Source organism: Pseudophryne corroboree, chromosome 10 (genome assembly GCF_028390025.1).
Source record: "Pseudophryne corroboree isolate aPseCor3 chromosome 10, aPseCor3.hap2, whole genome shotgun sequence".
In the NCBI taxonomy this organism is placed as follows: domain Eukaryota; kingdom Metazoa; phylum Chordata; class Amphibia; order Anura; family Myobatrachidae; genus Pseudophryne; species Pseudophryne corroboree.
Window position 1 is genome coordinate 120,630,962 of NC_086453.1, and position 25,163 is coordinate 120,656,124.

General features: G+C 49.0%; 1 protein-coding gene across 1 annotated transcript in view; it reads right to left on the bottom strand.

Moving 5' to 3' along the window:
• MYADM (myeloid associated differentiation marker) overlaps positions 1–19,987 on the bottom strand; it is a 36,804-nt gene extending 16,817 nt beyond the window's left edge. Inside the window, exon 1 of the mRNA XM_063942768.1 lies at positions 19,783–19,987. The gene's annotated coding sequence lies outside the window, so the exon portion shown is untranslated. The remainder of the gene's footprint in view (positions 1–19,782) is intronic.
• Positions 19,988–25,163: the final 5,176 nt, after the last annotated feature.

Here is a 25,163-nt window from a genome sequence, read left to right on the forward strand (position 1 = left end):
CTTTAACAAACCCATCATTTCAGCGACAGGGTCTGCCACACGACTGTGACTGAAAGGACTGGTTGATTTGGGCCCCCACCAAAAAAGAAGCAATCAATCTCTCCTTGCACAAACTGGCTCTACAGAGGCAAGATGTCCACCTCCTCCTCATCGTCCGATTCCTCACCCCTTTCACTGTGTACATCCCCCTCCTCACAGATTATTAATTCGTCCCCACTGGAATCCACCATCTCAGGTCCCTGTGTACTTTCTGGAAGCAATGGCTGGTGAATGTCTCCACGGATCATCTCCACATTTTCTGGAAGTAACCGCCGATTGCTGACAAGGTGAGCGGCTGCACTAAACACTCTTTCGGAGTACACACTGGAGGGGAGGCAATTTAGGTAAAATAAAGCCAGTTTCTGCAAGGGCCTCCAAATTGCCTCTTTTTCCTGCCAGTATACGTACGGACTGTCTGACGTGCCTACTTGGATGCGGTCACTCATAAAATCCTCCACCATTCTTTCAATGGTGACAAAATCATATGCAGTGACAGTAGACGACAGGTCAGTAATCGTTGGCAGGTCCTTCAGTCCGGACCAGATGTCAGCACTCGCTCCAGACTGCCCTGCATCACCGCCAGCGGGTGGGCTCGGAATTCTTAGCCTTTTCCTCGCAGCCCCAGTTGCGGGAGAATGTGAAGGAGGAGCTGTTGACGGGTCATGTTCCGCTTGACTTGACAATTTTCTCACCAGCAGGTCTTTGAACCTCTGCAGACTTGTGTCTGCCGGAAAGAGAGATACAACGTAGGTTTTAAATCTAGGATCGAGCACGGTGGCCAAAATGTAGTGCTCTGATTTCAACAGATTGACCACCCGTGAATCCTGGTTAAGCAAATTAAGGGCTCCATCCACAAGTCCCATGTCACATGCCTAGCGGAATCGCTCTGTTTTGGCTCCTCCTTCAATCTCTCCAGCTTCTTCTGCAAAAGCCTGATGAGGGGAATGACTTGACTCAGGCTGGCAGTGTCTGAACTGACTTCACGTGTGGCAAGTTCAAAGGGTTGCAGAACCTTGCACAATGTTGAAATCATTCTCCACTGCGCTTGAGTCAGGTGCATTCCCCCTCCTTTGCCTATATCGTAGGTAGCTGTATAGGCTTGAATGGCCTTTTGCTGCTCCTCCATCCTCTGAAGCATATAGAGGGTTGAATTCCACCTCGTTACCACCTCTTGCTTCAGATGACGGCAGAGCAGGTTCAGGAGTGTTTGCTGGTACTCCAGTCTTCGGCATGCGGTGGCTGAATGCCGAAAGTGGACCACAATTCTTCGGGCCACCGACAGCATCTCTTGCATGCCCCTGTCGTTTTTTAAATAATTCTGCACCACCAAATTCAATGTATGTGCAAAACATGAGACGTGCTGGAATTTGCCCACATGTAATGCACGCACAATATTGGTGGCGTTGTCCGATGTCACAAATCCCCAGGAGAGTCCAATTGGGGTAAGCCATTCTATGATGATGTTCCTCAGTTTCCGTAAGAGGTTGTCAGCTGTGTGCCTCTTATGGAAAGCGGTGATACAAAGCGTAGCCAACTCGTTCCTAGGCAGGCGTTTGCGAGATATTGCTACTGGTGCCGCCGCTGCTGTTCTTGCTGCGGGAGGCAATACATCTACCCAGTGGGCTGTCACAGTCATATAGTCCTGAGTCTGCCCTGCTCCACTTGTACACATGTCCGTGGTTAAGTGGACATTGGGTACAACTGCATTTTTTAGGACACTGGTGACTCTTTTTCTGACGTCTGTGTACATTTTCGGTATCGCCTGCCTAGAGAAATGGAACCTAGATGGTTTTTGGTACCGGGGACACAGTACCTCAATCAATTCTCTAGTTCCCTGTGAATTAACGGTGGATACCGGAACCACGTTTTTCACCACCCAGGCTGCCAAGGCCTGAGTTATCCGCTTTGCAGCAGGATGACTGCTGTGATATTTCATATTCCTCGCAATGGACTGTTGAACAGTCAATTGCTTACTGGAAGTAGTACAAGTGGTCTTCCGACTTCCCCTCTGGGATGACGAACGACTCCCAGCAGCAACAACAGCAGCGCCAGCAGCAGTAGGCGTTACACTCAAGGATGCATCGGAGGAATCCCAGGCAGGAGCGGACTCGTGAAACTTGACAGTGACATGGCCTGCAGGACTATTGGCTTTCCTGTCTAAGGAGGAAATTGACACTGAGGGAGTTGGTGGTGTGGTTTGCAGGAGCTTGGTTACAAGAGGAAGGGATTTAGTTGGCAGTGGACTGCTTCCGCTGTCACCCAAAGTTTTTGAACTTGTCAATGACTTATGATGAATGCGCTCCAGGTGACGTATAAGGGAGGATGTTCCTAGGTGGTTAACGTCCTTACCCCTACTTATTACAGCTTGACAAAGGCAACACATGGCTTGACACCAGTTGTCCGCATTTCTGTTTAAATAATTCCACACCGAAGAGGCGATTTTTTTTTGTAATTTGACCAGGCATGTCAATGGCCATATTCGTCCCACGGACAACAGGTGTCTTCCCGGGTGCCCGACTTAAACAAACCACCTCACCATCAGAATCCTCCTTGTCAATTTCCTCCCCAGCAACACCCATATCCTCATCCTGGTGTACTTCAACAGTGACATCTTCAATTTGACTATCAGGAACTGGACTGCGGGTGCTCCTTCCAGCACTTGCAGGGGGCGTGCAAATGGTGGAAGGCGCCACCTCTTCCTGTCCAGTGTTGGGAAGGTCAGGCATCGCAACCGGCAGAATTGGACTCTCCTTGGGGATTTGTGATTTAGAAGAACGCACAGTTCTTTGCTGTGCTTTTGCCATCTTAACTCTTTTAAGTTTTCTAGCAGGAGGATGAGTGCTTCCATCCTCATGTGAAGCTGAACCACTAGCAATGAACATAGGCCAGGGCCTCAGCTGTTCCTTGCCACTCCGTGTCGTAAATGGCATATTGGCAAGTTTACGCTTCTCCTCAGACGCTTTTAATTTAGATTTTTGGGTCATTTTACTGAACTTTTGTTTTTTGGATTTTACATGCTCTCTACTATGACATTGGCAATCGGCCTTGGCAGACAACGTTGATGGCATTTCATCGTCTCGGCCATGACTAGTGGCAGCAGCTTCAGCACGAGGTGGAAGTGGATCTTGATCTTTCCCTATTTTACCCTCCACATTTTTGTTCTCCATTTTTTAATGTGTGGAATTATATGCCAGTAATATATCAATTTAAACTTAAATGCACGGATGGATGGATAGTATACTTGACGACACAGAGGTAGGTAGAGCAGTGGCCTACTGTACCGTACTGCTATATATTATATACTGGTGGTCAGCAAAATGATGCACTGTCCTACTACTATATATATATATATATATATATATATATATATATATATATATATATATATACACACATACATACATACATACACACACACTGCGCACGAAAACTTAAATGCACCACAGGTATGGATGGATAGTGTACTTGACGACACAGAGGTAGGTAGAGCAGTGGACTACTGTACCGTACTGATATAATTCTGGTGGTCACTGGTCAGCAAAATTCTGCACTGTCCTCCTACTATATACTACAATGCAGTACAGATATGGAGCGTTTTTCAGGCAGAGAACGTATAATACTGGTGGTCACTGGTCAGCAAAACTCTGCACTGTCCTTCTACTATATAATACTGGTGGTCCCCAGTCCCCACAATAAAGCACACTGAGCACAGATATTTGCAGCACACTGAGCACAGATATTTGCAGCACACGGAGCACAGATATTTGCAGCACACTGAGCACAGAAACTGAGAGAACGCCAGCCACGTCCTCTCACTATAATCTCCAATGCACGAGTGCAAAATGGCGGCGACGCTCGGCTCCTTATATAGAATACGAATCTCGCGAGAATCCGACAGCGGGATGATGACGTTCGGGCGCTCTCGGGTTAACCGAGCAAGGCGGGAGGATCAGAGTCTGCTCGGAACCGTGCAAAAATGGGTGAAGTTCGGGGGGGTTCGGATCCCGAGGAACCGAACCCGCTCATCACTAATAAATAAATATATATATATATATATATATATATATATATATATATATATATATATATATATATATATATATATACCGTATATACTCGAGTATAAGCCGACTTTTTCAGCACTTTTTTTTGTGCTGAAAAAGCCACCTCGGCTTATACTCGAGTCAGTGACAGGCAGAGGCAGAGCAGTGTGAAGGAGGGACACGGAGCGCACAGCGCGCGGCTCTCCTGTGTCCCTCCTGCATCTCCGGCGGCAGCAGCGGCGGTTCTATTACAGGAAGTACCCGTTCGTGACCTCTGATCACGAACCGGCACTTCCTTTAATAGACCCGCCGCGGCCGCCGAAGATGCAGGAGGGACACAGGAGAGGCGCGTGCTGTGCGCTTCGTGTCCCTCCAGAAGACAGCGCGGGATCGACGGAGGGGTAAGTAACAACACTGTGGGGCATACCTGGCACTTGGGGAGGGAACGTATCTGGCATCATGAGGGGGCGTATCTGGCAGCACTGTGGGGGCATATCTGGCAGCACTGTGGGGGCATATCTGGCAGCACTGTGGGGGCATATCTGGCAGCACTGTGGGGGCATATCTGGCAGCACTGTGGGGGCATATCTGGCAGCACTGTGGGGGCATATCTGGCAGCACTGTGGGGGCATATCTGGCAGCACTGTGGGGGCATATCTGGCAGCACTGTGGGGGCATATCTGGCAGCACTGTGGGGGCATATCTGGCAGCACTGTGGGGGCATATCTGGCACTATGAGGGCATATCTGGCACTGAGGGCTGTGTACGGCTAGAGCTGCATTTCCCACCCTAGGCTTATACTCGAGTCAATAAGTTTTCCCAGGTTTTTGTGGTAGAATTAGGTGCCTCGGCTTATATTCGGGTCGACTTATACTCGAGTATATACGGTATATATATATATATATATATATATATATATATATATTTATTTGGTAGCTCAGGATGGCGTAATGAGTCTCTTGACAGGAGTAAAGCAGTGACGATGGATGTTTCCCTGTTCTATCCGCCCCCTTCTCCATCACCAGCCAATCAGATGTGTCCCAGGGGAAAGTAGCAGAATAAAAAAAAAATCTGCTCCCCCACCACCACTCTGACCTGTATATAATGTGTAGGGTCACCTAAGTTTGCTGCCTGCTGCAGGCTAGCTCTGCCCCTAATCCTGCCACCGTATATATTAGCGGGGTGACCCGACATATATGCATAATGCCAGGTCACCTCTCTCTGCTCATTGAGCAAGCCTCATACTGGCCCAAGAAAAAGCTGTATCTATTCTCCCTCCAGGGGGGTCGTGGACCCTCACGAGGGAGAATATCTGTCGGTATGCCGGGTGTCGGGATTCCGGCGCCGGTATACTGTGCGCCGGGATCCCAACATTCGGCATACTGAAGACCACCCGAACTGTACTGTAAAGGTAGTACATAGAACAAAAAATACATATATGAATTAATAAATATAAACAGAGGATAACTTTGGGACAGGAATTAGCTGCACTGAGGTACAGTGGAAAGTTTTATTGCCTCACAGTGCTGGGGTCATAAGGTCATACAGGTCCTATCACTGTGGAATTTGTAATTTCGCTCTGCAGCTTTGTGGGATTCTTCTACTTTTTCTGACTTATTTATTTATTACCCATTATTTATATAGCGCACACATATTCCACAGCGCTTTACAGAGAATATTTGGCCATTCACATCAGTCCCTGCCCCAGTGGAGCTTACACTCTATATTCCCTATCACATGTACACACACACACACACACACACACACACACACACACACTAAGGTTAATTTTTGTTGGGAGCCAATTAACATACCAGTATATTTTTGGATTGTGGGAGGAAACCAGAGTACCCGGAGGAAACCCACGCAAGTACAGGGAGAATATACAAACTCTGCACAGTTAGGGCCATGGTGGGCATCGAACCCATGACCTCAGTGCTGTGAGACCGTAATGCTAACTATTACACCATCCGTACTGCCCTTCTTTCCACTGTCAGTGATCGCTACTGTGCTGTGACCCCCGCCAGCTGTCAATGCCTGCTAATGTTGCCGCCAGGTACTGCCCCCACTGCTAATTGCCAGTCCGATGCTGCCGCCAATGCCCGCGAAGTCTGGGGAGCAGTGGCAGCCAAGGTCTGGGCAGCAAAGGTGCCCAGGGTTAAGGAGAGCAGCAGAGGGTCTGCCTGGAGGCATGGAAGTAGGTTTAGAGCTGCAGGGCAGTTGATCGAGCCAGTGGCTGTAATCTCCACCCCTCCTCTTATACCTGTGCGCACACTCACTAATCACTCCCCCCTCCCCTTATACCCTGGTACATATGCACTAATCACCCCACTCCCCCCATCTCTTATACCCTGGTACATATACACTAATCACCCCCCCCCCCACACACACACCCCCCACACCCCCCTATACCCGGCACACATGCAGTAATCACACACACCCTACCCCTATACCCGGCACACATGCAGTAATCACACACACCCTACCCCTATACCCGGCACAAACGCACTAATAACCCCCCCACACACTCCCCTGGCACAGTGCGCACATCTCACTGAAACAATGAGAGCAGGACAGCCTGTGTTCAATACACAGAGGCACTCAGCAAGGACACAGACCTGTGTAGATAAGCACTTCATTCACGAGAACGAGGATCCTGGAGGGAAGCGGGCGGGGGACTGTGCGCCAGTCTCTGACAGTGTCTGAGGCGGGTGGGGACCAGGTGACAGCTGAAGAGGATGTCGGGCTGCGGTGCGGTCTGACGCCTTACCTGGAGTAATGGTGCGGCCAGCCCTGGTGGCAGAGAATGCAGCTACTCCGGGCTTCCAGTGGCGATGAATGAGAAGAGTGGAGGTGTGGTGTAGAGTGTGGACAAAGGAGTCTCTCAGTTTCAGTGAAACCAAGGATAGTTTCAAATCTGATGCCTAACCATATCTGCCTCAGAGACAGGGGCGTGCTTTCATATGGGCTGAAAGCACGCCCCTGTCACTGAGGCAGTTATACTAGTGCCGCTTATCCTGTTTTTTTAAATGGGCTTTTTACTGCCCATAGCTTGGCCCCGCCCCTCACTTACGGTCCTTTATCATTGCCCGCGGGAGGCACTGAATTCTGTGCCTCCAAAATCTAATTTAAACCTATTTTTAATATACAAATGATTACAATAATATAAAGCATATACTTATGGCACATAATATGTCATAAGTATCTTCTTTGCATTATTATAATCATTAATGACAGGTGAGGCACTGCCTCCCCTGACTGCACGTCCCTGGTCGCAACCGTTTCGGAAGAGTGTCTTAGCCTGCGACTGAGTCTTCATACGCACTTGTAAAGGCTCAGGCGGCTTTCTTGTGACAGACATTCTGAGCAACCATGGGGTTTTTGTATGTAAAGGGTGGGTCAGATGCCATCAGTATGCGTCTCTGCACAAATACTCGCAGCTTGAGGTATTACCACATTTTTACAGATCCGCTGCATACGGGATAGCTATAGTGATGGCATCTGCGGACACCTCTCATTCAGTCTCCGAGACTCTGTTACAGTCAGAAGTCAGACATATTTGGTAAATGGGGGGCAGGATAACATTAACAGAAGCTCAAAGTAAAGAAAAAAAATTATATATATATTATATATATATATATATATATATACACACACACACACACACACACACACACACGTTAGTACTCAGATATACATCACATCAGGAGGAGCAGCTGTGTGTTCCTGCATGTGAGTGTATATACAGTTTATATGATGTGCCCATGTTTGGAGTGGGATGCATGAAATACAAAAATGCAGTAAATAATCATTGCCCCACCGCCCACTGCGCAATGCCACGAGTCACGTTTTATTCTCCCGATCCTGGACATTTCACTAGGAAGTGGGCCTGGTTGTAGAGGTCTCCCGCTCTTCCAGAGTCCATTGGAAATTCAGGAGTCATATAGGCATTCCAGGAGAGTTGGTAAGTATGTACAAGCGACACATTGCATCCACCCTACACGCTAAACGGTCTGGTTGTACGATGGCATAATGTATCTCTAGCTGCTGCATGCAACTATAAAGTGTTGGCTATGGAATCATCCAATTGGACATGCAGCACATCCAATGGGATGATTCAATAAACGACGGGCAGGAACGACAGAGGGGGCACACTATACGAGGTGTTTGGTAGATTGTTCCGATCCATGATATATCACACAATTTATTGTAGTGTGTACCCAGCTTAAGGCGGATTCTGGTTGTTAGAGTTGGGCACAGGATAGCAGCAGTGAGGATGCTGACGGTCACAATACAGACACTGGCATACCGACTGCCTAAAATCCCGGCAGGCGAGTTGCACTAAACTAACCCTAAACCTCTCCCCGCAGCCTAACCTGTGGTGTGTGTATTGGGGGTCACAGAAGAACTGCTTGATAAATATACAAGGCAGTGTTACTTATGTACACTTGCCAAAGTATGCATTGTTTACTCCTGGATGGCTGTCACTGGGCCAGAATACAAAACTTAGCTGTCCCTACTTAATACTACCATACAGTAGCTCACGGAAAATCTGTGTACTTAGCTAGAAATGTCAGTGATGTCGGGGGCCTTCACCATAGATGCCAGCAGCCCTCGGAGTGTTGAGTTTATATATTGTATGATTATTTTATTAGTGCGCACAGCATGAATGGCATAACTATACAGTTATAATAGTTCACCATCTCCTACGGGGATCTCCGGATTTTATTCTGAGCTCTGAATACTATTATAAGCTGTCATTATGTCTTCTGGACTGCACCTTTGTACAGAGAGTCATGGGTCCTTCCCCGCATGGACACCGCCTCCTGTGTTATGGACACATATGCCTGCTGTTTTTTGTACACATATACTTGATACAATGCTTGTACTCATTGAGGACTTGACTCATGTTGCCCTTATGCCTCTAATGTCTGTGCTCTTGGTTTTAATTGCATTAAATGTTGTGTTCTGAAAAGCTCAATAAAAAAACACTTTATTCAAAAAATGTAGCTGGGCCTAAAATGAATTTACACCTATCAAATGCCTTAATACAGGCCTGGCCAACCTGTGGCTCTCCAGCTGTTGTAAAACTACAAGTTCCATCATGCCGTGCCACATTTTTGCTATTAGTGAATGCTAAAACTGTGGCAAAGCATGCTGGGATGTGGTTTTACAACATCTGGAGAGCCATAGGTTGGCCAGGCCTGCCTTAATGCTTCAGTGGCTGGGTGATTCCCATTCTGACCACTTCTCATGTCAATAAAAACAAAAAGCAGAGTATTCTAAAGCTGGGTACACACTAGACTATATGTCGGCAGATAGAACCAACATATCGGGCACATCGTCTAGTGTGTACCCACTAGTTGGCTGAGGATGCGCACTCCTGCAGGTCGTCAGCCACATTCTCCGTGTACACTGCACATTCTGCACTCATTGTAAATATGCTTACGAAACAAGAATAAATAAGTACCGTAACACCCCTTTCAAACCGCAACAGGTGGGTCACACCCAGGAGCTGTACAAGGGTGCTTCCCGGATGCGACCCACCTGAGCCCCTTTCAAACCGCTGTCAGCAGCCCGGCATATTGCCTGATCAGTGGCGCGAGCGGGGATCGGCGCTTGGAGATAAGATGATCTCCAAGTGCCGCCCGTCCATACAGTGTGAAAGGGAAACGGGTCGCATCAAGCCAGCAACTCGTTTATACCGCAGCGACCAGGAATAAAACCCGGGATATTTCCCCTGGGCCCTTTCAGACCGCACAGAAACCCTGAATGCACAGCTGGCAGTCTAAAGGGGGTTTTAAGAACAAAGGGGGAGTTTCAGTATATCAAACCTTGGAAAGAGATAAAGTACCAACCAAACAGCTCCTGTCATTTTTCAAATACAATGCAGGATGAATCACGCATGGCATTTCGAATGCGATACATCATGCCACTTACCGCATGCACAGCGGTATTTAATGTTGTATGCTTGTAGAGTTGCAAATGTAAACGCAAAGGAGAGCTCTTCTGGGTTTATAACCCGGGGTCCTTCTGCGCATGCACAGCTGTTAGCCACCGCAGCTGTGCAGTGCCAGATTAAGGTCCTCATGGGCCTGGAGCTGAAATTTATGAAGGGCCTATTGTGTGTCGCCACAAAAGGTGTGGCCAGCATGGTGGGGGTGTGGCTACTGGTATGGGGGTGTGACCAGTGGTGTGTGTGTGTTTGAAACAGAGAAATCTCAGTACTTAAATAATTATATTATAATAATTATTTTATTAAGAGGGGAAGAAAAAAGGGAGAAGAACAGTGGAAGATGGGAGGAAGACAGGAGGAAGAACAGGGTCTAGATGGAAGGAAGACAAGAGAAAGACAGGGAGAAGAATAGGGGCTAGATGGGAGGAAGACAGGAGGGATATAGGGGGAAGAATAGTAGGAGATGAGGGAGACAGGAAGATGGCAGGAAGAAGGGAGGGAGCAGCGGCGGAACATGCGCCGGTGCATTGCCCCGAGCCCCGCCGCTGTGGAGGGGCCCACAGTCGGTAGCAGTATAATGAGACAGACTGACTCATTACATGCTGCCCGCCATTACACTGCAGGCCCTAACAATGGGGGTCATTCCGAGTTGTTCGCTCGTTGCCGATTTTCGCAACGGAGCAATTAAGGCAAAAATGCGCATGCGGTTAGTATTTTAGCACAAAACTTAGTAGATTTACTCACGTCCGAACGAAGATTTTTCATTGTTGAAGTGATCGGAGTGTGATTGACAGGAAGTGTGTGTTTCTGGGCGGAAACTGGCCGTTTTCTGGGAGTGTGCGGAAAAACGCAGGCGTGCCAGGAAAAAACGCGGGAGTGTCTGGAGAAATGGGGGAGTGGCTGGCCGAACGCAGGGCGTGTTTGGGACGTCAAACCAGGAACGAAACGGCCTGAGCTGATCGCAATCTGTGAGTAAGTCTGGAGCTACTCAGAAACTGCTAAGAAATTTCTATTCGCAATTCTGCTAATATTTCGTTCGCTATTCTGCTAAGCTAAGATACACTCCCAGAGGGTGGCGGCCTAGCGTGTGCAATGCTGCTAAAAGCAGCTAGCGAGCGAACTCGGAATGACCCCCAATGAAGGAAGCCTGAATGTGGTCTGCGGCACCAGCAAAGGAGAAGGGTGATGAGATCAATCACCACCCTTCTTTGAACTCTGCACAGTGCGCACTGCTGGCTGTCACAATCTCCTCCAACCAGCTCCATACCTCCCAGCATTTTGAATCCCTAAATAGGTACCTCTCACGAGTCGAAGGTGCGTGCTCCCGAAAAGGGGGTGTGGTCTATGTAAAAGGAGCATGGCTTTGCGGCAATGCCACAATCGTGAGCCACGCCCCCCATTTCTGTCACTCTGGGTGAATGCCCAGCATTCTATGAGCTGCTGGCATGCCCCCAGTCCCTCTGTCACCTGTATATACACGCTGTGCGCATGGGACTGTCCCGCGAAAATCGGGACAGTTGGGAGGTATGCAGCTCTGTCTCTGCTGGCCGAGGGTCCACCACTGTGTGCTGGGAGAAGGGGGAGGGAGCGTCTCGGGAGCATGCTGTGTCCAGGAGACGTCAGCAGTTGCCCTGAAGAGCGTTGCTGGAGCCAGAGAGCTAGCCAGGAGGGGCGCACAGTACAGTATGTTGTGGGAAAAAAAAAAAACATAAAAAACTGTAAATACCAGACTGTGTACAGTATATATATGTGTTTTGCTGTGTGTTTTACTATGTGTGTGTTGTACTTTGTGTGTGTTTTTTACTTTGTGTGTATATATTTAACTATCTGTCTATAAAAATAGTGCACTCACATACTGTGTCATAACGTGTATAAGGAGTACCATACCTCCCAACTTGACAGTTCCCTAAAGAGGGACACACGCGCGAAAAGGGGTGTGGCCTAAGAAAAGGGGGCGTGGCTTCGAAGGAGAACCCGCGATCGCGAGCCACGCCCCGTTTCCGTCACTGAGGGGGCATGCCCCAGCTCTGTGAGTCGCTGGCATGCCCCCTCTAGCTCTGAATCCAGCGTCTATTTACCGCTGCTCTGCTAAGCAGGGCAGCGAGACACAGAGACTCCCAACTGCCCCCCTCACCGCTGGACACTGCGGCCCGCGGGTGGGACTGTCCCGCAAAAAAATCGGGACAGTTGGGAGGTATGGAGTACTACAGTGAGTCGCAACATGTATAAGGTGCTCTACTGTGTGTGGCGTTACATGTATAAAGAGCACTACTGTGTGGCGTGTATAATGAGCACTACTGTGTGCGGCATTACATGTATAAGGCATACTACTGTGTGGCATTATGTGTATAAGGAGCGCTGCTGTGTGGTGTTACATGTACAAGAAGCACTGCTGTGTGGCGGGACATGTGTAAGGAGCGCTGCTGTGTGGCGGGACATGTATAAGGAGTGCGGCTGTGTGGGATTACATGTATAAGGAGCACTGCTGTGTGGCATTATGTGTATAAGGAGAGCTGCTGTGTGGCGTTACGTGTATAAGAAGCACTGCTGAGTGGCGGGACATGTGTAAGGAGCACTGCTGGGTGACGTTACGTGTATAAGTAGTGCTGCTGTGTGATATTACAAGTATAAGGAGCGCTGCTGTGTGGTGTAAGGTGTATTAGGAGCGCTGCTGTGTGGTGTAAGATGTATAATGAGCGCTGCTGTGTGGTGTAAGATGTATAATGAGCGCTGCTGTGTGGTGTAAGGTGTATAATGAGCGCTGCTGTGTGGTGTAAGGTGAATGAGCGCTGCTGTGTGGTGTAAGGTGTATAATGAGCGCTGCTGTGTGGTGTAAGGTGTATAATGAGCGCTGCTGTGTGGTGTAAGGTGTATTAGGAGCGCTGCTGTGTGGTGTAAGGTGTATTAGGAGCGCTGCTGTGTGGTGTAAGGTGAATGAGCGCTGCTGTGTGGTGTAAGGTGTATAATGAGCGCTGCTGTGTGGTGTAAGGTGTATAATGAGCGCTGCTGTGTGGTGTAAGGTGTATAATGAGCGCTGCTGTGTGGTGTAAGGTGTATAATGAGCGCTGCTGTGTGGTGTAAGGTGTATAATGAGCGCTGCTGTGTGGTGTAAGGTGTATAATGAGCGCTGCTGTGTGGTGTAAGGTGTATAATGAGCGCTGCTGTGTGGTGTAAGGTGTATAATGAGCGCTGCTGTGTGGTGTAAGGTGTATAATGAGCGCTGCTGTGTGGTGTAAGGTGTATAATGAGCGCTGCTGTGTGGTGTAAGGTGTATAATGAGCGCTGCTGTGTGGTGTAAGGTGTATAATGAGCGCTGCTGTGTGGTGTAAGATGTATAATGAGCGCTGCTGTGTGGTGTAAGGTGAATGAGCGCTGCTGTGTGGTGTAAGGTGTATAATGAGCGCTGCTGTGTGGTGTAAGGTGTATAATGAGCGCTGCTGTGTGGTGTAAGGTGTATAATGAGCGCTGCTGTGTGGTGTAAGGTGTATAATGAGCGCTGCTGTGTGGTGTAAGGTGTATAATGAGCGCTGCTGTGTGGTGTAAGGTGTATAATGAGCGCTGCTGTGTGGTGTAAGGTGTATAATGAGCGCTGCTGTGTGGTGTAAGGTGTATAATGAGCGCTGCTGTGTGGTGTAAGGTGTATAATGAGCGCTGCTGTGTGGTGTAAGGTGTATAATGAGCGCTGCTGTGTGGTGTAAGGTGTATAATGAGCGCTGCTGTGTGGTGTAAGGTGTATAATGAGCGCTGCTGTGTGGTGTAAGGTGTATAATGAGCGCTGCTGTGTGGTGTAAGGTGTATAATGAGCGCTGCTGTGTGGTGTAAGGTGTATAATGAGCGCTGCTGTGTGGTGTAAGGTGTATAATGAGCGCTGCTGTGTGGTGTAAGGTGTATAATGAGCGCTGCTGTGTGGCGTAAGGTGTATAATGAGCGCAGCTGTGTGGCGTAAGGTGTAAAATGAGCGCTGCTGTGTGGTGTAAGGTGTAAAATGAGCGCTGCTGTGTGGTGTAAGGTGTAAAATGAGCGCTGCTGTGTGGTGTAAGGTGTATTAGGAGCGCTGCTGTGTAGTGTAAGGTGTATTAGGAGTGCTGCTGTGTGGTGTAAGGTGTAAAATGAGCGCTGCTGTGTGGCATAAGGTGTAAAATGAGCGCTACTGTGTGGCGTAAGGTGTATAATGAGCGCTGCTGTGTGGCGTAAGGTGTATAATGAGCGCTGCTGTGAGGTGTAAGGTGTATTAGGAGTGCTGCTGTGTGGTGTAAGGTGTATTAGGAGCGCTGCTGTGTAGTGTAAGGTGTATAATGAGCGCTGCTGTGTGGTGCACTTTGAGGGTACTATTATGTGGTGATGCCCTTTCTCAATGAGACCAAACCCCACTTTTTGGGTGGTCCCTATTTTATATATGGGAGGGGGTCCCAATGCATATTGATGCGCCTGGACCCACCACTCTCTAGTTCCACCACTGGAAGGGAAACAGGTGGAAGAACAGGGTTGGGAGGAAGAATAGGGGCTATATGGGAGGAAGACGGAAGGGAGATATGGGAAGAGCAATGGAAGATGGGAGGAAGACAGGGGGAAGAACAGTCAGGTGATGAAGTAGGAGGGGGATTAGCCTTGTGGCAAGGGATGGAAAGGGGATTAGCCTGGTGAGGAGGAGGGGGGGGTAGTTTGGTGACAAGGGGAGGGGGGAGATTAGTCTGGTGGGGGGGGGGTTAGCCTGCTGACAGGGGAAGGAGGGGGATTAGCCTGGTGATGGGGGAGGAGGGCAGAGTAGTCTGGTTGGGGGGGTTAGCCTGGTGACAGGGGGAGGAGGGGGATTAGTTTTGTGAGGGGGAGGGTTAGCCTGGTGACAGGGGGAGGAGGGGGATTATTTCTGTGAGGGGGTTAGCCTGGTCATAGGGGGATTTGCCTGGTGACAGGAGGAGAATGGGAGGATTAGCCTGGTAAGTGGGGGCATGTTAGCCTGGTGACAGGGTGAGGAGGGGGGGATTAGCCTGGTGATGGGGAGGAGGGCAGATTAGTCTGGTTGGGGGGGGGTTAGCCTGGTGACAGGGGGGAGGGGGATTAGTTCTGTGAGGGGGAGGTTTAGCCTGGTGACAGGGGGAGGGGGGGGGGGGGGGAGTTATTTTTGTGGGGGGGGGATTTGCCTGGTGACAGGAGAATGGGAGGATTAGCCTAGAGAGTGGGGGCAAATTTGCCTGGTGACAAGGGTAGGAGGGGGTTTAGTCTGGTGAGGGGTGTCGGTTAGCCTGGCGACAGGGTGAGAGGGGGGGGGATTAGTCTGGTGAGGGGGGGGGGGGGAGGGGGGTTAGCCTTGTGACAGGGTGAAAAGGGGTGATAGACTGGTGACAGGGGCAGGCGAGGGGGGGGGGGTTAGGCTGGTGAGGAGGGGAAGTAGCCTGGTGACAGGGGCAGGCGGGGGGGGGGGGGGGTTAGGCTGGTGAGGAGGGGAGGTAGCCTGGTGACAGGGGAAGAAGGGGGGGGGGGTTTAGGCTGGTGAGGAAGGGGGTAGTCTGGTAACAGGGGAAGGAGGGGGATTAGTCTAGTCTTGGGGATGGGGGGTTAGCCTGCTGACAGGGGGGGGGGGGGGGGATTAGCCTGGTCTGGGGAGGGGGATTAGCCTGGTGACAGTGGGAGGAGAGGGGATACGTCTGGTTGGGGGGGGCGCAGGTGGCACTTTCGCTTGTGATGCTGTTGCTACATATTGCAGAGCTCTGGGTTATGTAATTTATACTATATATGACAGTACCTGTCACTTGCAGATGGCGGCTCCGTTGATGCTATAATAGGGGGCTCCAGCGTTTCTGACCTACTTGCACCGGACAGTGTGAGGGGGACACCCGGCCTTCCACGGCCGCCACTCACTGCACATTCGCGGACAGCCCGTCGGGCATCTAGAGGGAGCCGCGGCTGAGAACAGAACAGCGCGGGAGCCGCCAGAGCCGGGAATTCAGCAAGGGCTTCCTGGTAGGCTGCTCGGCGCGTACGCAGTGTAATGGTAGGGCCTTCCCTGTCCCCTCGCCCTCATCCCCACTGCGGAGAAGCCGCCAGCGGCAGCAGCAGAGCAGTGCTGGGTCCTAGTGCCGCTGGCTAGATCGTCTTGCCCTGCAGCCGGCAGTAAACAGAGGTGCTGGCGGGGTGGCTCTGCACTGCAGCTGTGCTCAACACACTGCATCGTCACTGGCAATGTGCTGTAGCAGGAATGTTTTTTTTTCTGTTTACAGCAGCACAGCAGTCTGCAGTTGCTGTGGGCCTATTTTGAAGGTGGGCCTGGAGCTGCAGCTCCATCAGCCCCATTGTTAATCCGGCCCTGCAGCTGTGAGCCACGTGGTACACTGGGGGAAGTTATGTGAAAAGTCCACAGGCTTCTATAGGCAATGCCATCTATAGATTGAGCTGGTTACATATGGAAGTTGTGGTCAAACCTGCCAAAAGACAGCAGTTTTTTGAGTATTAATTGCATTTTGCCATTAGTACATCCCGCTCACATACTGTACAACGACAGAAGCGGAATGACCGGTACTTTATCTCTCTCTCCAGACTTTCATACACTTCCCCCAAAGTCAGCATGCAGTCAGTTATGTATGACTGTGTAGACCAGGTTCCACCATGCTGCATGCCTGCAAGGAAAATACAGACCCAATTTTCAATGGGTGTGGTATGGAGGGTCAACAATAACTAGGTCGACAGTGTCTAGGTCGACCACTATTGGTTGACAGTAACTAGGACGACAGGGATACTAGGTCGACAGGGTCTGGTTTTCGACATGGTCTAGGTTGACAGGTCAACATGAGTTTTTTAGGTGCCGTTTTCTCCGTACAGTGACTGGGAACCCCAATTAGTGCACCATGTCCCCTCGCATGGCTCACTTCGCTCGCCATGTGAGGGTAAGGTGCCTCGCGGTTACTATTCCCAATCGTAGTCCGCGTGGATCATTAAGTATGAAAAAGGGGGGGGGGGGGCTCATGTTGACCTTTGACCTGTCGACCTAGAACATGTCGACCTAGAGATCCTGTTGACCTAGAAACCCTGTCGACCGGATACCATTCAAAAACAGTGCTTGGCAAGCCCATATGAGTGTGTGCTACAGCAATCTGTATAATTTCTGCAGTGAATTTAAGATCACATAGCTACTGTACTAAATCACGGACATTAGCAAGAAGGACACTGCATCAAAATGAACACAAGAGACCATTAGTTGTAACCCATTACAGGAATGCAGTAATAACTAATCTTTTTTTCAGAAACCTGCAGTGACAATGGGCCCTCAGATCACCAAACAGGAAACTATGTTGATAAGATCAAAGTTTACATGAGGGGGTGAGCTAGAATAGAGAAGTTAAATATACTACAGAATAGAATTATTTCTTTATTTTATTGCAGCGTACACCTACAAGCTTTCAGTATTATTACAAAGGCAGTATAATATAATGTGCTATCTACACTGAAAACAGAAAAAAGTAAAAAAGTGAACAAAAGGCAAAGATTCTGAAGTCTGTAAAATGTAAGATAGGGATGTGATTCCTGCTTACACTACAGCTTCCCACATAAAATATAATTAGAAACTGTGTAACGCGAGCTACACATCAGTGCTGTGATTCCACAACAAAGGGGGTCATTCCGAGTTGTTCGCTCGGTAAATTTCTTCGCATCGCAGCGATTTTCCGCTTAGTGCGCATGCGCAATGTCCGCACTGCGACTGTGCCAAGTAAATTTGCTATGCAGTTAGGTATTTTACTCACGGCATTACGAGGTATTTTCTTGTTCTGGTGATCGTAATGTGATTGACAGGAAGTGGGTGTTTCTGGGCGGAAACAGGCCGTTTTATGGGTGTGTGCGGAAAAACGCTACCGTTTCTGGGAAAAACGCGGGAGTGGCTGAAGAAACGGAGGAGTGTGTGGGCGAACGCTGGGTGTGTTTGTGACGTCAAACCAGGAACGACAAGCACTGAACTGATCGCAGATGCCGAGTAAGTCTGGAGCTACTCAGAAACTGCTAAGAAGTGTCTATTCGCAATTTTGAGAATCTTTCGTTCGCAATTTTACTATGCTAAGATTCACTCCCAGTAGGCGGCGGCTTAGCGTGTGCAAAGCTGCTAAAAGCAGCTTGCGAGCGAACAACTCGGAATGACCCCCAAAGATCTGAACAGGTGACTGCCGACTATCAATTAGCAGATCAGGAAAAATCAAAATGCTAAAATTCCCCAAGTTGATGATCCAAAAATCTGTGATCCTCCAAAAAAATAAAATAAAAAACCAGCAGCAAAATGGGGATTTGCAGCAGTGTGTGTGTGTGTGTGTGTGTGTGTGTGTGTGTGTGTGTGTGTGTGTGTGTGTGTGTGTGTGTCCCCCCTCCCTTTCTGTCTAATCTCAGTCCGGCAGATATAACATTTGTAGAGAGTTAAGGGCCCCATACACTAGAGCAATAATGCCCAATTTCGGGCATTTGGCCCGATATATTGGATGGAATCGGGCATTTTTTTTTTTTAGGCGTTTCCGATCCGATGCGCGTTCCCGTGAGCATCAGATCGGATGCTGCACATTCAATCAGGTCCGACCTGGGGGCATGGGTGGAATCGCACAAGATATATCGTATGCAAAAGGTCAGCATACGATGTATCTTGTGTGACCCTGCCCCCCCGAGAGACTGCCGGGGTGTTTGCCTGCAACATGTGGTCGCATAAGTGTATGTGGCCCTTTAGATTTGGTTTCTGTGCAGGGTAAATACTGGCTGCTTTATTTTTACACTGCAATTTAGATTTCAGTTTGACACACCACACCCAAATCTAACTCTCTCTGCACATGTTATATCTGCCGCCCCCCAGGGGAAACTGAATAAACATATTGCTATACTCTAAAAATGTAACAAACAAAAGTAATAAACACATAATATTCTAGATGTATGTGACAAGTATTCTGACTGACTAAAAGGCAAATCCTATAGGATCACTGGCAGACACATGCTGTCTCGCTTGTCCACTTATGGTCATAATCCTATTCTGACAGTGCTATTAACAAAACCAGACAAACATGGGTGTGCTGGAGAGAAGCCTTGCCTAGAGCTATGGATATCAGCTACTGCTGTGTAGAACTTCTGTATGGGATTTGAACTTACATCGCTACAATAAGCCACACACAATAATGAAGTTTGTATAGACAAACACCAGCAATTACTGTTCCGCATCTCCCAGTGATCAGCACATGTAGTGTAAGGACACAAAAAGAATTCCTTTACTTATCTCTGATATATACTGTGCAAACAACCCCCAGTAACTCCAGAGTTGCTGTAGAACAGCTGTGCTCCTCCAGCTACACAAAGTTTGCTGCCCAGTACAGAAATGTGTCCTTCCTAGACCCCATCATATATTAATTATAAACAACAGCTATAACACAGACGTCAACATTTAGGTCTACTGCAACCCTGCAGCCTCCCATAAGGCAGCACTAAACCACAGAGCAGTGTCTGAGTAGGACTACAGTCCATTCACACACTGGCAGCATCTGTAATAGCCACACCTAGCAGCCACTAGCCACTTACTACTCACTATGCTGTTACTAGTTGTGCTGCACGATGTGTGCTATATAAATAACAATACATAAATAACTTACAGCTAAACATTATCATCACAGCAAAGTTTGAAAGTTACAATGTAACATATGCAGAACACTAAAGCTTTGGATAGGGCAAATGAAAAGTCCATGAAACAATTCCAGGAGAGCCTGGAAAGCTTTCTGGACGATCAGCACTTACCTCTCTATTGTATTCCGTATAGAAGAGCTTCTTGCGAGCCAGATAATAAGATGTGAGTGACCGGAGAACCTGGAGCTGTGTGGGTGCGGCTCAGAGACACATACACAAAGCTAAGGGACGGAGGAGGAAGTGTGTGTAGCACAGAACTGCTGCAAGAGGCAGGCTCTCCGGAGCGCAGTATTCTGAAAGGAAACACAAATAGCCACAGTCCCTTTAGGAGCAGCAGTTAGATATTCACAGATGTTAACAGGGGAACGTGTGTAATGTGCACTGTGTAAACAGTTAATACCCTTTCCTGAGATTCTAGTTGTAACTCTTATACAGTAATTATTATACAGTAATTAGGAGCAATATCATCGATGTTACTTCAGCATGCTATAAATGTATCCCTTATTACAGTGCTATTACTAGACATTTCTCTAACGTCCTAGAGGATGCTGGGGACTTCGTAAGGACCATGGGGATAGACGGGCTCCGCAGGAGACATGGGCACTTTAAGAAAGACTTTGACTCTGGGTGTGCACTGGCTCCTCCCGCTATGCCCCTCCTCCAGCCCTCAGTTTGATACAGTGCCCAGTGGAGACTGGGTGCATTTCAGGAGCTCTCCTGAGTTTCCTGTAAAGAAAGCATTTTAGTTACGTTTTTTATGTTCAGGGAGCCTGATGGCAACAGACTCCCTGCATCGAGGGACTGAGGAGAGAGAAACAGACCCACTTCTCTGAGTTTCAGGGCTCTGTTTCTTAGGCTACTGGACACCATTAGCTCCAGAGGGATCGGTACGCAGGTCTCACCCTAGCCGTCCGTCCCAGAGCCGCGCCGCCGTCCTCCTCGCAGAGCCGGAAGATTGAAGCCGGGTGAGTATTGAGGAAAAGAACATCAGAGGCGGCAGAAGACACCTTGATCTTCATAGAGGTAACGCACAGCACTGCAGCTGTGCGCCATTGCTCCCATTCACCTCACACACCTCGGTCACTGTAAGGGTGCAGGGGGGGGGGGGGGGGGGGCGGGGGGCGGGCGGGCGGGCGCCCTGGGCAGCAATATGGACCTCTCCTGTGGCATATTTAGATATATACATGTACAGCTGGGCACTGTACATGTATATAAAGAGCCCCCGCCATGTTATTGAGAAATTTGAGCAGGACAGAAGCCCGCCGCCGAGGGGGCGGGGCTTCTCCCTCAGCACTCACCAGCGCCATTTTTCTCCACAGCACCGCTGAGAGGAAGCTCCCCGGACTCTCCCCTGCTTAACACACAGTGAAAGAAGGGTTTTAAAGTAGAGGGGGGGCACATAATTGGCGCATATACATAACAAAAGCGCTACTGGGTAAACATACTGTGTTTTTACCTGGGTCATATAGCGCTGGGGTGTGTGCTGGCATACTCTCTCTCTGTCTCTCTAAAGGGCCTGGTGGGGAACCTGTCTTCAGAAAAGAGCTTCCCTGTGTGTGTGTGTGTGGTGTGTCGGTACGCGTGTGTCGACATGTCTGAGATTGAAGGCTCACCTAAGGAGGAGGGGGAGTATGAATGTTAGGTCTCCATCGGCAGTGCCGACACCTGACTGGATGGATATGTGGAATGTTTTAAGTGCTAATGTTAATTTATTGCACAAAAGATTAGGCAAAGCTGAACCTGTGGTACAGTCAGGGAGTCAACCCATGCCTGTCCCAGTGTCGCCTGGACCTTCGGGGTCTCAGAAGCGCCCACTATCCCAAATAGTTGACACAGATACCGACACGGATTCAGACTCCAGTGTCGACTACGATGATGCAAAATTACAGCCAAAGGTGGCTAAATGTATTCGATATATGATTATCGCAATAAAAGATGTTTTGCATATCACTGAGGAACCCCCTGTCCCTGACACGAGGGTACACATGTATAAGGAAAAGAAACCTGAGGTCACCTTTCCCTCATCACATGAGCTGAACGAATTATGCGAAAAAGCGTGGGAAACTCCAGACAAAAAACTGCAGATTTCCAAAAGGATTCTAATAGCGTATCCTTTCCCGTCGCAGGACAGAATCCGGTGGGAATCCTCCCCTAGGGTAGACAAAGCTTTGACGCGCTTATCAAAAAAGATAGCGCTTCCATCCCAAGATACGGCTACCCTCAAGGAACCTGCTGACTGGTACGTTACTCAGACCGGCTATTGCGTCGGCCTGGGTTTGTAGTGCTGTAGCAGCATGGACAGATTCCTTATCAGCGGATATTGAGACCCTTGATAAGGATACCATTTTAATGACCCTAGGGCATATAAAAGATGCTGTCTTATATATGAGGGATGCTCAAAGAGACATTAGTTTACTGGGTTCCAGGATAAACGCTATGTCTATTTCTGCTAGGCGTGTCTTATGGACCCGACAGTGGTCAGGTGATGCCGACTCCAAGAGACATATGGAGTTGTTGCCTTACAAGGGTGAGGAATTGTTTGGAGAGGGCCTCTCGGACCTCGTCTCCACGGCTATGGCAGGTAAATCGATTTTTTTGCCATATATTCCCTCACAATCTAAGAAAGTGCCTCATTACCAAATGCAGTCCTTTCGTTCCAATAAAAGCAAGAGAGCACGTGGATCGTCCTTTCTTGCCAGAGGTAAGGGCAGAGGGAAAAAGCTGCACAACACAGCTAGTTCCCAGGAACAGAAGTCCTCCCCGGCCTCTGCAAAATCCACCGCATGACGCTGGGGCTCCCCTGAGGGAGTTCGGCCCAGTGGGGGCACGTCTTCGACTTTTCAGCCACATCTGGGTTCACTCACAGGTGGATCCCTGGGCAATAGAAATTGTTTCCCAGGGTTACAAGTTGGAATTCGAAGAGGTGCCTTCTCGACGGTTTTTCAAATCGGTCCTACCGAATTCCCCCCTGGAAAGGGAGATAGTGTTACATGCGATTCGCATATTGTGTCTTCAACAAGTGGTGGTAGAGGTTCCCCTGCTTCAAAGAGGGAAGGGGTACTACTCAACTCTGTTTGTGGTCCCGAAACCGGACGGTTCGGTCAGACCCATTTTGAATTAAAAATCCCTGAACCTTTACTTAAAACGGTTCAAGTTCAAGATGGAATCGCTCAGAGCGGTCATCGCCAGCCTGGAAGGGAGAGATTTTATGGTATCTCTGGACATAAAGGATGCATACCTGCATGTTCCCATATATCCTCCTCATCAGGCGTACCTGAGATTTGCGGTACAGGATTGTCATTACCAATTTCAGACGTTGCCGTTTGGGCTTTCCACGGCCCCGAGAATTTTCACCAAGGTCATGGCGGAAATGATGGTGCTCCTGCGCAAGCAGGGTGTCACAATTATCCCGTACTTGGACGATCTCCTCATAAAAGCGAGATCACGGGAGAACTTGCTGAACAGCGTATCACTTTCACTGACTATGTTACAGCGACACGGCTGGATTATCAATATTCCAAAGTCACAGCTGAATCCTACAACTCGTCTGCCCTTCTTGGGCATGATTCTGGACACAGACCAGAAGAGGGTTTTTCTTCCAACAGAAAAAGCGCAGGAACTCATGACTCTAGTCATGAACCTGTTGAAGCCAAAACAAGTGTCAATACGTCATTGCACTCAAGTCCTGGGAAAAATGGTGGCGACATACGAAGCCATTCCCTACGGCAGATTCCATGCAAGGACCTTCCAGTGGGACCTATTGGACAAATGGTCCGGGTCACATCTGCAAATGCATCAGCGGATCACCCTGTCCCCCAGGGCCAGAGTATCTCTCCTGTGGTGGCTGAAAAGTGCTCACCTTCTAGAGGGCCGCAGGTTCGGCATTCAGGACTGGATCCTGGTGACCACGGACGCGAGCCTCCGAGGTTGGAGAGCGGTCACACAGGGAAGAAATTTCCAAGGCCCTTTGGTCAAGTCAAGAGACTTGTCTTCACATCAACATCCTGGAACCGAGGGCCATATACAACGCCCTACGTCAAGCGGAGATCTTACTTCGCGATCGACTAGTTCTGATCCAGTCAGACAACGTCACCGCAGTAGCTCATGTAAACCGCCAAGGCGGCACAAGGAGCAGAGTGGCAATGGCGGAAGCCACCAGAATTCTTCGCTGGGCGGAGAATCATGTAAGCGCTCTGTCAGCAGTGTTCATTCCGGGAGTGGACAACTGGGTAGCAGACTTCCTCAGCAGACACGACCTGCATCCGGGAGAGTGGGGACTTCATCAAGAAGTCTTCGCGCAGATTGCAAGTCGGTGGGGACTGCCCTAAATAGACATGATGGCGTCCCGTCTCAACAAAAAGCTACAAAGGTATTGCGCCAGGTCAAGAGACCCTCAGGCGGTAGCTGTGGACGCCCTAGTGACACCGTGGGTGTTCCAGTCGGTCTATGTGTTTCCTCCTCTTCCTTTCATACCCAAGGTGTTGAGGATAATAAGAAAAAGAGGAGTGAGAACAATATTCATTGTTCCGGATTGGCCACGAAGGACCTGGTATCCGGATCTGCAGGAAATGCTCACAGAAGATCCATGGCCTCTTCCTCTAAGGCAGGACCTGTTACAACAAGGTCCCTGTCTGTTCCAAGACTTACCGCGGCTGCGTTTGACGGCATGGCGGTTGAACGCCGGATCCTAGCGGAAAAAGGTATTCCGGATGAGGTTATTCCTACGTTAATAAAGGCTAGGAAGGACGTGACATCTAAACATTATCACCGAATATGGCGTAAATATGTTTCTTGGTGAGAGGCCAGGAATGCTCCTACGGAAGAATTCCATCTAGGCCGTTTTCTTCACTTCCTACAAACTGGAGTGAATTTGGGCCTAAAATTAGGCTCCATTAAAGTTCAGATTTCGGCCTTATCCATTTTCTTTCAAAAGGAATTAGCCTCTTTACCTGAAGTACAGACTTTTGTGAAGGGAGTACTGCATATTCAGCCTCCTTTTGTACCTCCGGTGGCGCCTTGGGACCTTAACGTGGTGTTAAGTTTCCTTAAGTCACATTGGTTTGAACCACTTAAAACAGTGGAGTTGAAATATCTCACTTGGAAGGTGGTCATGTTATTAGCCTTGGCTTCGGCTAGGTGAGTTTCGGAATTGGCGGCTTTATCACATAAAAGCCCCTATCTGGTTTTCCATATGGATAGAGCGGAGTTGCGGACCCGTCCTCAATTCCTACCTAAAGTGGTCTCATCCTTTCATATGAACCGACCTATTGTTGTGCCTGGGGCTACACGGGACTTGGAGGATTCCGAGTCCCTGGATGTGGTCAGGGCTTTGAAAATTTACGTGGCCAGAACGGCTAGGATCAGAAAAACAGAAGCACTGTTTGACCTGTATGCAGCCAACAAGGTTGGCGGCCCTGCTTCAAAGCAGACTATTGCTCGCTGGATCTGTAACACGATTCAGCAGGCGCATTCTACGGCAGGATTGCCGTTAC